The 12,411-nt window shown below is 44.3% G+C and overlaps 1 protein-coding gene across 2 annotated transcripts in view; it reads left to right on the top strand.

Annotated features, from left to right (window-relative positions):
- malt1 (MALT paracaspase 1) overlaps positions 1-12,411 on the top strand; it is a 210,270-nt gene that overhangs the window by 46,176 nt on the left and 151,683 nt on the right. The window lies entirely within an intron of this gene.

The following is a 12,411-nucleotide window of genomic DNA, read 5'->3' as shown; positions in this document are numbered from 1 at the left end:
TACTAAATGAATACTTTGCATCAGTATTCACCAAAGAGAAGGAATTGGTGGATGTTGAGTCTGGAGAAGGGTATGTAGATAACGTGGGTCACATTGAGGTCCTAAAAGAAGGTGTTGGGCGCATTGAAAATTTTACGGTGGATAAATCCCCAGGGTCTGATGGGATCTACCCAAAAATACTGAAGGAGGCAAGAAAGGAAATTGCTGAGGCCTTGACAAAAATCTTTGGATCCTCACTGTCTTCAGGTGATGTCCCGGAGGACTGGAGAATAGCCAATGTTGTTACTTTTTTAAAGAAGGGTAGCAAGGATAATCCAGGGAACTACAGGGCAGTGAGCCTTACGTCAGTGGTAGGGAAATTACTGGAGAGAATTCTTCGAGACAGGATCTACTCCCATTTGGAAGCAAGCGGTCATATTAGCGAGAGGCAGCACGGTTTTGTGAAAGGGAGGTCGTGTCTCACTAACTTGCTAGAGCTTTTCGAGGAGGTCACAAAGATGATTGATGCAGGTAGGGCAGTGGATGTTGTGTATATGGACTTAAGTAAGGCCTTTGACAAGGTCCCTCATGGCAGACTGGTACAAAAGGTGAAGTCACATGGGATCAGAGGTGAGCTGGCAAGATGGATACAGAACTGGCTAGGTCATAGAAGGCAGAGAGTAGCAATGGAAGGGTGCTTTTCTGATTGGAGGGCTGTGACTAATGGTGTTCCACAGGGATCAGTGCTGGGACCTTAGCTGTTCGTAGTATATATCAGTGATTTGGAGGAAAATGTAACTGGTCTGATTAGTAAGTTTGCGGACGACACAAAGTTTGGTGGAATTGCGGATAGCGATGAGGACTGTCAGAGGATACAGCAGGAATTAGATCATTTGGACACTTGGGCAGCAAGATGGCAGATGGAGTTTAATCCAGACAAATGTGAGGTAATGCATTTTGGAAGGTCTAATACAGGTAGGGAATATACAGTGAATGGTAGAACCCTCAAGAGTATTGACAGTCAGAGAGATCTTGGTGTACAGGTCCACAGGTCACTGAAAGGGGCAACACAGCTGGAGAAGGTAGTCAAGAAGGCATATGGCATGCTTGCCTTCACTGGCCGGGGCATTGAGTATAAAAATTGGCAAGTCATGTTGCAGCTGTATAGAACCTTAGTTAGGCCACACTTGGAGGCTTGTTCAATTCTGGTCGCCACACTACCAGAAGGGTGTGTAGGCTTTAGAGAGGGTGCAGAACAGATTTACCAGGATGTTGCCTGGTATGAAGGGCATTAGCTATGAGGAGAGGTTGAATAAACTTGGTTTGTTCTCACTGGAACAAAGGAGGTTGAGGGGCTACCTGTTAGAGGTCTCAAAATTATGAGGGGCATAGACAGGGTGGATAGTCAGAGACTTTTTTCCAGGGTAGAGGGGTCAATTGCTAGGGGGCATAGGTTTAAGGTGCGAGGGGCAAGGTTTAGCGGAGATGTACAAGGCAAGTTTTTTTACACAGAAGGTAGTGGGTGCCTGAAACTCGCTGCCGGAGGAGGTGGTGGAAGCAGGGCCGATAGTGACGCTTAAGGGGCATCTTGACAAATACATGAACAGGATGGGAATAGAGGGATACGGACCCCGGAAGTGCAGAAGATTTTAGTTTAGATGGGCAGCATGGTCGGCGCAGGGTTGGAGGGCCAAAGGGCCTGTTCCTGTGCTCTACTTTTCTTTGTTCTTTGAGTGAATAAAGGAACAGATTTGGCCGTGCTGTCCCGGAGAGATGAACATTCACAGTCTCATGTTGACAGTGAGGAATGATCACAATGGAGAGGTACCAGCAGGCTGCCAGCTATACCCCAGCAAGAGTCAAACTGTTGCCATACTATGTATTTTAAGCAACACGTAATTATATCTCCTTATTTCCTTTCCCTGAATGCCTGAGCCAATGTTAAAAAACATAAAAATTTCTCATCCTAACCAAAATTCATATCAGGGTCTTATAATGGTCCATTTCAAACCGTGTGATTCAGTTACAAGTCAGTGGCTGGTACCTTTGAAAATAGTTGGCTTGGGGGGAAGATACAACTGTGTTGTTACTTGGATCTCAGTAAAGTTAATGGTCTGCACGTCCTCATGAATTGTGAAAATTACTGAGCAGAGCAATTATTGCTTTTGTGTTTCCAAATATGGATTAGAGAGAACAAATTGACCTGTACTTGCCGAGGGATATGTCTAGCTGATTGAAAGCCTGTCGCTGGTGCTGCTGGTGTTGAGAAAAATCTGAGGTGATAGACTCAAAGAATTGCACAAGAACTGTATTAGGATAGACAGCAAAGCTTTATTCTTATGGTATCGACTGTCCGCTGTGACAGTCCTCTGAAATTATCTTCTCTCTCCCAAGATCTGCAGCTGTCTAGGTTTGTGTTAGCATTAACTGGATATGTTTCAGGGATGTAAAGTAAACCTTGGGGTTCAGCAGAGTTTAATAAAACTTCTTCCCTTACACACGTGGGTTCTGATGCCATCATAAACTAACGGAATGTGCGAATTAATTGTCATACATTCCAAGCATTGCGTATCCTTGTAACTCATAAGTAGCACTGGCACATGCTTTCGTAGAAAACTAAAATGCACAAATGTAAGCAGTCTCTCATGCTCATCGCATTAATATCATTGCATTTCATGCATCACCGCTGAATTAAATTAAAACAAGATACTGCAAATGCTGGAGATCTGAAGTAAAAACAGAAAATGCTGGAAAAAGCATCTTTCGCGAAAAAAACAGCATTAATGTTTCGTGTCCAATACGACTCTTCTTTGGAACTCTTTTTCTGTCAGAACCGCTGAGATCGGTACTGGTATAGTTGCATTTAAAGTGAGGGGGGTTGGGGAGGCTTGCAGGTTGGGGGGGAGGTGGGGTGGAGAATCAGTGAAGCACCCTGCTCAAGCCTTTGTTGCAACCTCTGAGCCTGGAACTAGCCGCTGCTCCCAGCTCCAGCTGCCACTCAATCACCAGCTGCTTCTGCGGTCCGCTGGCTCTGACATGCTGCTGGAGGGTAATAAGGATTTCCCCTTGAGTGGCGTCTCCTGTTCTCATTTTCCATCGACTGGACCTGCCTCATGGTGCCTCTGTCTATTTGCCTGCATCCAGCAGCAGCTATTGGTCACGAATTACCTCCCAAGTTTGAAACTAGCTACAGCTAGTATACTCATTTTGGGAAAGGTTTTCAAAGGTTTGTTGTAATTGAGAAGGCAATCTCCATGCTTAAATTAATTTTGTTGCTTGGTTACATGAGGTGAATATGCAGAGTACCTTAGGCTAACACAATCTAGGTGTTAAAATAAAAAACAACTTTATATTGTGCCAATCTGGCCCGATTTCTGCACCAACTGGTGATCCGGGACAGTGTGCCCCACTTCAGAGTCTACACACATAATCCAGGCTGACCCTTCGGAGCTGCACTGAGGTAGAGCCCTCTTTATCAAATGGCACATTAAATCAAGGCACAACTGCTTACTCAGTTGTACAAAGTGACACAGATATTTAGTGAGAGTTGGGGAGGATGCGGGGGACTTGTGTTTCTAGAAATGCCTGGAACCCAGCTCTCCTGGGGAATTTAATGGCATGAGGATCTCTTAACTAATGTTTTAAAAAATGCATCAGTTTTCCTCGCAGCAGCCAACCAGATTAAGAAGCTAACCAGTTTAAAATTAAGCAAATACTGTTTATTGAGTAACAATTATAAATAACTATGAGTTTATTCACTCTTCTATAACTATAACTGAAGATTAGATAAATAAGATTAAGTATATATAATGTTTAACTACACCTGCTCACTAAGCTATATCTCTAACATTCTGTTCATTAGTCACTCCTATATCTGGTGCTGCCATCTAGTGGTTATCTAGCACTTACAGATGTTAACCCCTTACATACCTGCAGATCACTGCACCCCCCTTTTTTAACACATTTTCTATGCTATGGAGAAAATTGTATAACAAATAAGTATAAATTATGAGATGTATATCTGTACAAACATAAGTTGAATAATGACACAGCAGCATAATATTTATAAGTTCAGTCTGTTAGGTTTTTGTCGCCTTCGTGTTGACCCTCTCAACTGATGAAGTGGTGAGTCTGAAACTATGACAGTTTTGTGCAAGTCATCTGGTTTCTTGGTATGCAGTAGATTTTCTTGAAACAGTGAGTCATTGAAGTTTAACATTGGAAATATTGGTTGTTGAAGCCTAATTTTCTGCAAAGCTCGTCTGTTGCATCGAAAAATTGCTCCTTCGGCGAATTTGACAATATAAGATCGTGGAGCTGCTTGCCTAATGATAGTAGCTGGAGCAGACCATCCTCCTTCTGGATTCTTGATTCTGACAAGCTCGTCCTTTGTCAGTGGATCTAATTGAGCTGTCTGTTGGTTTGAACTTTTTTCTTCAATTTTCTTTAGAACAGGTAGATGATCCAGATCTGGAAAATGATTGCTGGTAAGGTAGTCCTGAGATCCCTTTTGAATAACATTTGAGCTGGCGAGAGTCCTGAAGATAGAGGACTAACTCTGTATGATGATAAAGCAAGATTAATGTCTGACATTGAGTCATTTGCTTTACTTAACAACTGTTTGATTATGTGAACACCCTTCTCTACCTTGCCATTGGATTGAGGATAGTGAAGACTGGAATTCAGATGCCTGAAGTTATATTTCCTCGAGAATTCGACCACTCCAAACTTGCAAAAAATGCACCATTGTCCAACATTACTGTTTCCAGAATTCCATGTCTTGGGAATGTTTCTTTATATGCTTTGATTACTGAATTCAATGTCAGGTCTGGAAGTTTCATAACCTCTGGGTAGTTAGAATAATAATCCATTATTAGAATGTAGTCTCGACCAGTTGCATGGAACTGGTTGATCCCTAGTTTTGTCCAAGGAGATGTGATCAGTTCGTGCTGTTGAAGGGTCTCCTTGCATTGCGCAGGTTGGTGTCTTTGACAGGTTTCGCAGGTTATTATCATGTCAGTGAATCCCTGTTTATCCTCGACCAGTAGACTCCCTGTCTTGCTCGTCTTTTACATTTTTCAGCACGGGCAGCATGGTAGCACAAGTGGATAGCACTGTGGCAATCCCCAGGGTGCAGCATGAGAAGGATTTTTGGGGGGTTTGCCAACAGTAAATGGAACGTGAGGGGTGGGTCAAAGAGGAGGGTCCTTGGTGGCACTGAAAGTCCAGACTTTGTGTAATCTTGAGAGAACTGACGGGGAACTGAGATGTCAGTGAAAGTCTCAGCCTGTCCGGCCAAAAATGTTCTGAAACCACGAATATGTCCACCTGCATATTGGCAAAGATCAAAAGGATTTGGCATGAAGGCTTCGGTCCTTAGCATATGCAAATAAGTGGCTAATACCCGTCTATGTCACCCCTCCCCCACAAAGCTGATTTCCTCAGAGGCAGTCGGTGCTGGTATTGCTGGGTTCAGGATTAACATGCCTACTTGCTGCCGAACCACAGTCCTTAGAATGCCACCTGTTAGACTGCAACTAACCAGGTGAAGCTTTTTCAAAATATACTTGAGTATGAACCTGGAAGGAGCATGACTACATCCTTAGACACGCCCCTCCACAAAATAACGTTGGGCTTGCTAAATTTTCTAAGCAGAGCATTAGTAGGCTGTTCATTTATGAAAGGCAAGACATTTTATCCTGACTTAACCAGTTGTGTATGAATAATATATACAGGAACACTGGCTCGCCCCGCCTCTGCATTATCTAGGATTGCGCCCTAATTACTACTCCAGATCTTCTGTTGCTCATACATTGAGATTTGAAACTTTCTTCTGAGGAAACTGTCTACGTGATGGGCTTAATCTGTCAATTACATACTGAAAAGATCACTCTTACATTTATCATGTCGCAGACACATCATTACCTGGGGATAGGAGGAACATGCTGACATTTCAGCTCCTAGAAAATATTTTACTATCACATTTGATGGGATAGTTTGCCAAAGCTTTATTTTAGAAATCCAATTAGACTATAACATTTATTTCACCTTCATAGGAGCAGATATAATTAGTTGGATCAGAATGCCCTATAATGCAGCGGACTATCCAGAGGAAAAACTTTCAAGAAAATAATGACCTGAGGGAACTTCATGACTTTCCTAGATAAATCTACAGTCAAGTAAATGTGATATTGATACAAGTACCACTCCACCTTGGCGGGATGTATGTAAACATGATTTTCCATGACTCGACAAGGCCTATTGTATTTCATATGCATGTACCTATATCATTCAAATCAACTCTAAAGCACGTTTTGTTTCATTTTCTACACTGACCAAATTTCCACTCACTGCCCTCCTCTGGGAGGTACTGCTTCACTGAGATACATCACCATAGATAGGAATGGCCAATTGCTACCTTGGCCAATTGGCTATTCTTATAATTTGGTTGATCATTTGATCATGGTGTATTGTCACAGCCGAACCCAATCCTGCTCAGCGACAAGCTTGCGATTCCAGCCAGGCTTGTTCCTTGATGAACCCTGAGCCTTCACTCTCCAATATCTGGAGCTTTAAGACCAATTGCTATCAGTCACTGCTGCTGAGCTGCAGTTAATGAACCCAGTGTAGACAAGGTGTTGAAAGTTCACCTTTCGCGATCTATATGATGCAATACTACTCCTTGCAATACATTCACCCAACGGGTCTTCAAAATCAAGCATTCTAGTGACTTCCTAAAAAAGTATTTTTATTCTCCTCCTTTTTGACATTTTCATCAAATTTACCCCCACCAACAAATAATCAACAGCAACAAATACAACGGCAATCGCCTGGCCAACAATCCCTTCATCCCATCCACCCCCAAACAGCCCTCAGCATTTTAAACGCAAACACCAAAGAAAAAGAATCAGGAATCCACCATCACCCCATACATAATCACCAATAACTTATACACTCCAACCCCCACTCAACCTCCCCCCCCTAATGTCATTGATGTCGTCCAATTCTTGAAAATGCATAAGAAACAAAACCCATGAGTTGTAGAACACTTCCACCCTTCACTTGAACTTCACTTTCTCAAGTGTTAAGAACTCCAGCAGATCCCCCCATCACGCCAGGGCACAGGGTGGAGAAGCTGACCTCCACCCCAACAGGACCCGCGTTCGGGCGATCAAGGAGGCGAAGGCTCCGCACCAGCTTCCAACCCCAGCCGATCAGAACCGAATATAGCTTCAAGGGAACCTGATTCGAGTCTCACATGCACCGCCTTCGAGATTACCCTGAAGGCCTGCGTCCAATAATCCTCCAGTTTTGGACAGGACCAAAACATATGAATGTGATTTGCGACCCCCCCGCCCCCCCACAGCGTTCACAAACATCCTCTACCCCCTCAAAGAGTCGGCTCATTCTCGTTTTTGTGAGGTGCGCTCTACACACCACCTTCAGTTGTATCAGCCCCAACCTCGCGCATGAAGTTGAAGCATTCACCCTCCAAAAAAGCACTTCACACCAGAACCCCTCCTCCATACCCTCCCCCAACTCTTCCTCCCACTTTGCCTTAATCCCCTCCAGCGATACCTTATCTTCTCCCAGAATAACCCCATAAATCACCGACACCACCCCCTTCCCCCTGTCGTCAGTACCTTTTCCAACAGTGTGGGAGCCGGCGCCACCGGAAAACTCTGTATCTCCTTCTTAGCGACATCTTGGACCTGCATATATCGAAACATCTCCCCCTGCCGCAACCCATATTTCTTCCCCAGCTCCTCCAGTCCCGCAAACTGCCCCCCCAAAAAAAACAAATCCTTTTGTACCCTAACACCCCTCTCCTCCCATCTCCGAAAACTCCCATCCCACTTCCCCGGCTCAAAGCTAAGATTCCCCTGAATCGGCATTTCCCTTGAACCCGCCCACAACCTAAAGTGCTGGCGCAACTGCCTCCAGATCTTCAATGTCGCCTCTACCATCGGATTCCCGGAATATTTCCCCGTGGCCAGAGACTTTTCCCCAGGGTGGAAATGGCTGTCACGAGGGGACATCATTTTAAGGTGATTTGAGGAAGGTATAGGGGAGATGTCAGAGGTAGGTTCTTTACACAGAGAGTGGTGGGTGCATGGAATGCACTGTCAGCGGAGGTGGTGGAGTCAGAGTCATGAGGGACATTTAAGCGACTCTTGGACAGGCACATGGACAGCAGTAAATTGAAGGGGTGTAGGTTAGGTTGATCTTAGATTAGGATAAATGGTCGGCACAACATCGTGGGCCGAAGGTCCTGTACTGTACTGTACTGTTCTATGTATGGATGATGATCTCAGTGACCAATGGACTGAGATGAGGGCTGAGTTTGCCAGTGTTATGAGCATAGAAGTGGACAGTTTTCAGGTGGAGAGAACAAGTCTGAAGCTATCTTGGGGTCAAAGAAAATGCCAGGAAGAGGATGGAGATTGACTTTGGGTGCGAACTTTATGTTGGAATTTGGAAATGATGGATTTGGTTACTAATCACCTTTTTAATTATGCTATTCTATGCCCCATTCACTGGCATTCCTAATCCTGGAACATCCACATATGCACGCAATGCACGCAAAATCAATCCTAATTGTTCACATTCTCACATTCCCAACCCTGAGTTTTCACTGGTGCACGCATTGCTAACCCTATATACATGCACAAGCGTGTATTTTCCTCAAATCCCAATTTCTCTTGTAGAATCTGTGATAGTACAGTTCAGAAGGAGGCCTCTCCTGTCTCTTCAGAAAAGCAACCTAGGGAATCCCACTCAACTGATCTTTTGCTATCACCCTGCAAATTCTTTTCTTTCAAATATTTATCCAATTGCCCTTTGAGGGCTACTACTGAATCTGTATTTTTTTTCTTTTTTTATAAATTTAGTGTACCAATTAATTTTTTCCAATTAAGGGGCCAATCCACCTGGCCTGCACACCTTTGGGTTGTGGGGATGAAACCCACACAGACACGGGGAGAATGTGCAACCTCCACACGGACAGTGACCCAGAGCCGGGAGGCTGCAGGGCTAACCCACTGTGCCACCGTGCTGCCCCCTGGATCAATCACACCATCAGGCAGTCCATTTCAAATCTTAACCTTGTGTTCCGTAAAAACGTTTAACCTCATGTCGCCTTGCTTTTCCTTCAGCGTTTCCTTTGCCCACCGTGTCAAATTTTGTGCCCTCTGGTTATCGCCCTTTCAGCCACCGGCAGCAGTTTATTATTATTTACTCTATCTGAACCCATCATGATTTTATGCACCTCGATCAAATCTCCTCTCAGCCTTCTCTGTTCTAAGGAGAACAACCTCAGCTTCTCCAGTTTTTCTACAGAACTGGAACCACCTCAGTGAATTTCTTTTGTGTCCTCTCCAAAGTCTTCAAGTTCAGTCTAAAACGTGGTACCCAGATTTGGACACAGTGGGAGGAATCTTGCTGCCTTTGTATCTGCACAAACTGGAGGGGGTTGAGTTTTGGGTCTGGAATCGGGACATGCAGGTAGAGGATCTTCCGGTTGAAGGTATCCAATTAGGAATGTGCCTCCAGCATTACTGCCCAATTAGGATTGACTGGCAGGTTGATGAGTTGTGATCGCGATTGGAAAGATTTGAAGGGCTTATTGGCATCCTTCATTTTGGCTGCACAGAGGTTTGTATTTGGTGACTTGGAGGAGTTGCTTCTGAAGAAAATGAAATTGAGTTGTGATCAGTTTCCTCCAGGACATGTCAGTAATTTCCTTATCAAGGCCCCTACCATTAGTGCCAACCTCAATGACCTGCTGCTGTCATTGCAACCCCTAAACTCTGGCTTGCCATTTGCCCCCAGTTGCAGGTCTCAATGACATCTGGCTGTGCTCTTGCCTCCTCTGAGCTACCTTGCTTCCAGAAACTGCACCTGGCCCATCCGCTGCTGCCAAATCGCTATTGCAGGTGTAGTGTTTTTCTCAATTTCTGCCTTAAATACTTTGATTGACTTCCTGCCATTTCCCTGAGGTGAAAAGATGGAATGAAGTGGTCAGACGTTGATGTATACTTTCCATTATTCCAGGCACCTCCCCTGCCCCATGTCCAAACCTACCGCCAAAAGCCGGGAAAGCTTCCCCCCAATACTCTAGCTGAAGCCAAAATAATGTTTTTATGGAGATGTAGAATGACTTCTGGCCTTTGTACTTTATGCCTTGATTTATAAAGCTTATAAACGCACATACCTTACTAATTATTTGGTAACCAGTCTTGTCACCTTTGAAGATTTGGACACAAACGCTTCAGGCCTCTCTCTTTTTCACCCCCTTTAAAATTGTGCCATGCGCATGAATTTTCTCTCTCCATTCTCCTATTACACTGTATCACTGTACACTTTTCTGTGTTAAGTTTCATCTGCCGTGTGTACCTCCATTCTACCTGCCTGCTATGTCTTCTTGAAGTCCATTTCTATCTATCTCACTGTTTACTGCACTTACCAACTTAATGTTATCTGAAAATTTGGAAATTATGCCTTGTGCTCCCAGGTCAATGTATGTTTGTGTGCACACATGCACACTCGTGCACTGCCAATCATCCGTTAATCACATTTTCACACTTGCAGATAGGTTTTCAAAAGCCGAGGGATTGTCCTTGTTATCTGTAAGTTTTGAGCAGTGGACTGCAAAGGAAGTCACAAATTAAAGCTTCAATTTGTCTCAAACTATTAATTGCAGGCTGTTTTGTAAGTAAAGTTGCCATAGTCCCAGATGACCATCATCTGCTTTTCCCCTTTTGAGGGGGAGAGCTGACTGGTGGTGACGGGCAGCACGGTAGCATTGTGGGTAGCACAATTGCTTCACAGCTCCAGGGTCCCAGGTTCGATTCCGGCTTGGATCACTGTCTGTGCGGAGTCTGCACATCCTCCCCGTGTGTGCGTGGGTTTCCTCCGGGTGCTCCGGTTTCCTCCCACAGTCCAAAGATGTGCAGGTTAGGTGGATTGGCCATGCTAAATTGCCCTTAGTGTCCAAAATTGCCCTTAGTGTTGGGTGGGGTTACTGGGTTATGGGGATAGGGTGGAGGTGTTGACCTTGGGTAGGGTGCTCTTTCCAAGAGCCGGTGCAGACTCGATGGGCCGAATGGCCTCCTTCTGCACTGTAAATTCTATGATAATCTATGATATAACCTGAGGGTTACTTTACCTCCGGTGAGGGCAAGGTTGAGATGGTGGAGCCTTCATACATAATCTCAGTTGGTATGGGGGTACGGGAATTGAAAACGTGCTGTTGGCCTCGTTCTGCATTACAAAACAGTCAACTGAGCTAAACCGGCCCCCGGTTTATAGCAATATACATATATTGGTTACACAGATTGATGTTGGGGTGGATTTTGTGGTGGTGCTGCTTTCTATCATTTATACAAGGTGCATCTTACAGACAGGAGAAAGAAAAGGGTATATTATCTAAGCACATGGTACAAAGCGCTGGGAACACAGTGGAAATTTAAATTATAATCCTCATTTTTTTAATTACATGCAGGAAATGGCATTGTGACCATGAATATTACAGTTATGCAAAGGAGAAATGGTTGTCTGATAATCTCTGTTTGAATGTCAATGTCAGCTGCCTGAGAAATGGTGACAGAAGCTGAAATAAGGATCAGTAATTCTTTTCTTTTGAGGGTTGCAAATACTTCCCCGTAAAACACATGTTGAATAATAAACTTCTCCACTGTGATGATGCGGAAAACCAATCAATTGTCGAAATAGAATTAGAGGATAAAATTCCTCCAGTGTAGGGGAGGCCATTCAGCCCACCAACTCTCTGAAAGAGTGGCCTACCTAGGACCACTCCCCTGCCCTAATCCCGTAATCCCTTCTGACCTAAATATCTTTGGACACTAAGGAGCAATTTATCATGGCCAATTCGCCTAACCTGCACATCTTTGGACTGTGGGAGGAAACCAGAGCACCTGGAGGAAACCCATGCAGACGTGGGGGAAAAGTCCAAACTCCACATAAACACTCATCAAAGACCAGAATTGATCCCTGGTCCCTGTTGCTGTGAGGCAGCAGTGCTAACCACTGAGCCACCATACCATGACACGCCCAGACATGTCTCCCATTGAACTAAGTCAGAAATTCAATAAATGTTCAGCAATTGCTAGAGACGATCAAGGGAGCAACACAAATTGTTCATTATGGTAAAGAATTCAAATACTGAGGGGATGCCAAGATAAAAATGAGGAAGAAGGATCAAGCGTGATAGACTAAGGATTATATACCCCTGTGTTTATGTTCTTAAGGGAAGCTGAGAAAAACCTTTATTCACAGGATAATTTGGGGGGAAAAGTTATTTTGCCGATCGTGGGTGCTGTTGGCAAGGGCAGCATTTGTGGGCCATCCCTAGTTGTTGCTGTTGAACTGAGTGGCTGGCTAGGCCATTTCAGAAGGGTGTTAAGAGTCAAC

Source organism: Scyliorhinus torazame, chromosome 3, assembly GCF_047496885.1.
Source record: "Scyliorhinus torazame isolate Kashiwa2021f chromosome 3, sScyTor2.1, whole genome shotgun sequence".
Classification (NCBI taxonomy): Eukaryota; Metazoa; Chordata; class Chondrichthyes; order Carcharhiniformes; family Scyliorhinidae; genus Scyliorhinus; species Scyliorhinus torazame.
The sequence above is the reverse complement of the archived record's forward strand: the minus strand, read 5'-3'. Positions and strand labels throughout refer to the sequence as shown.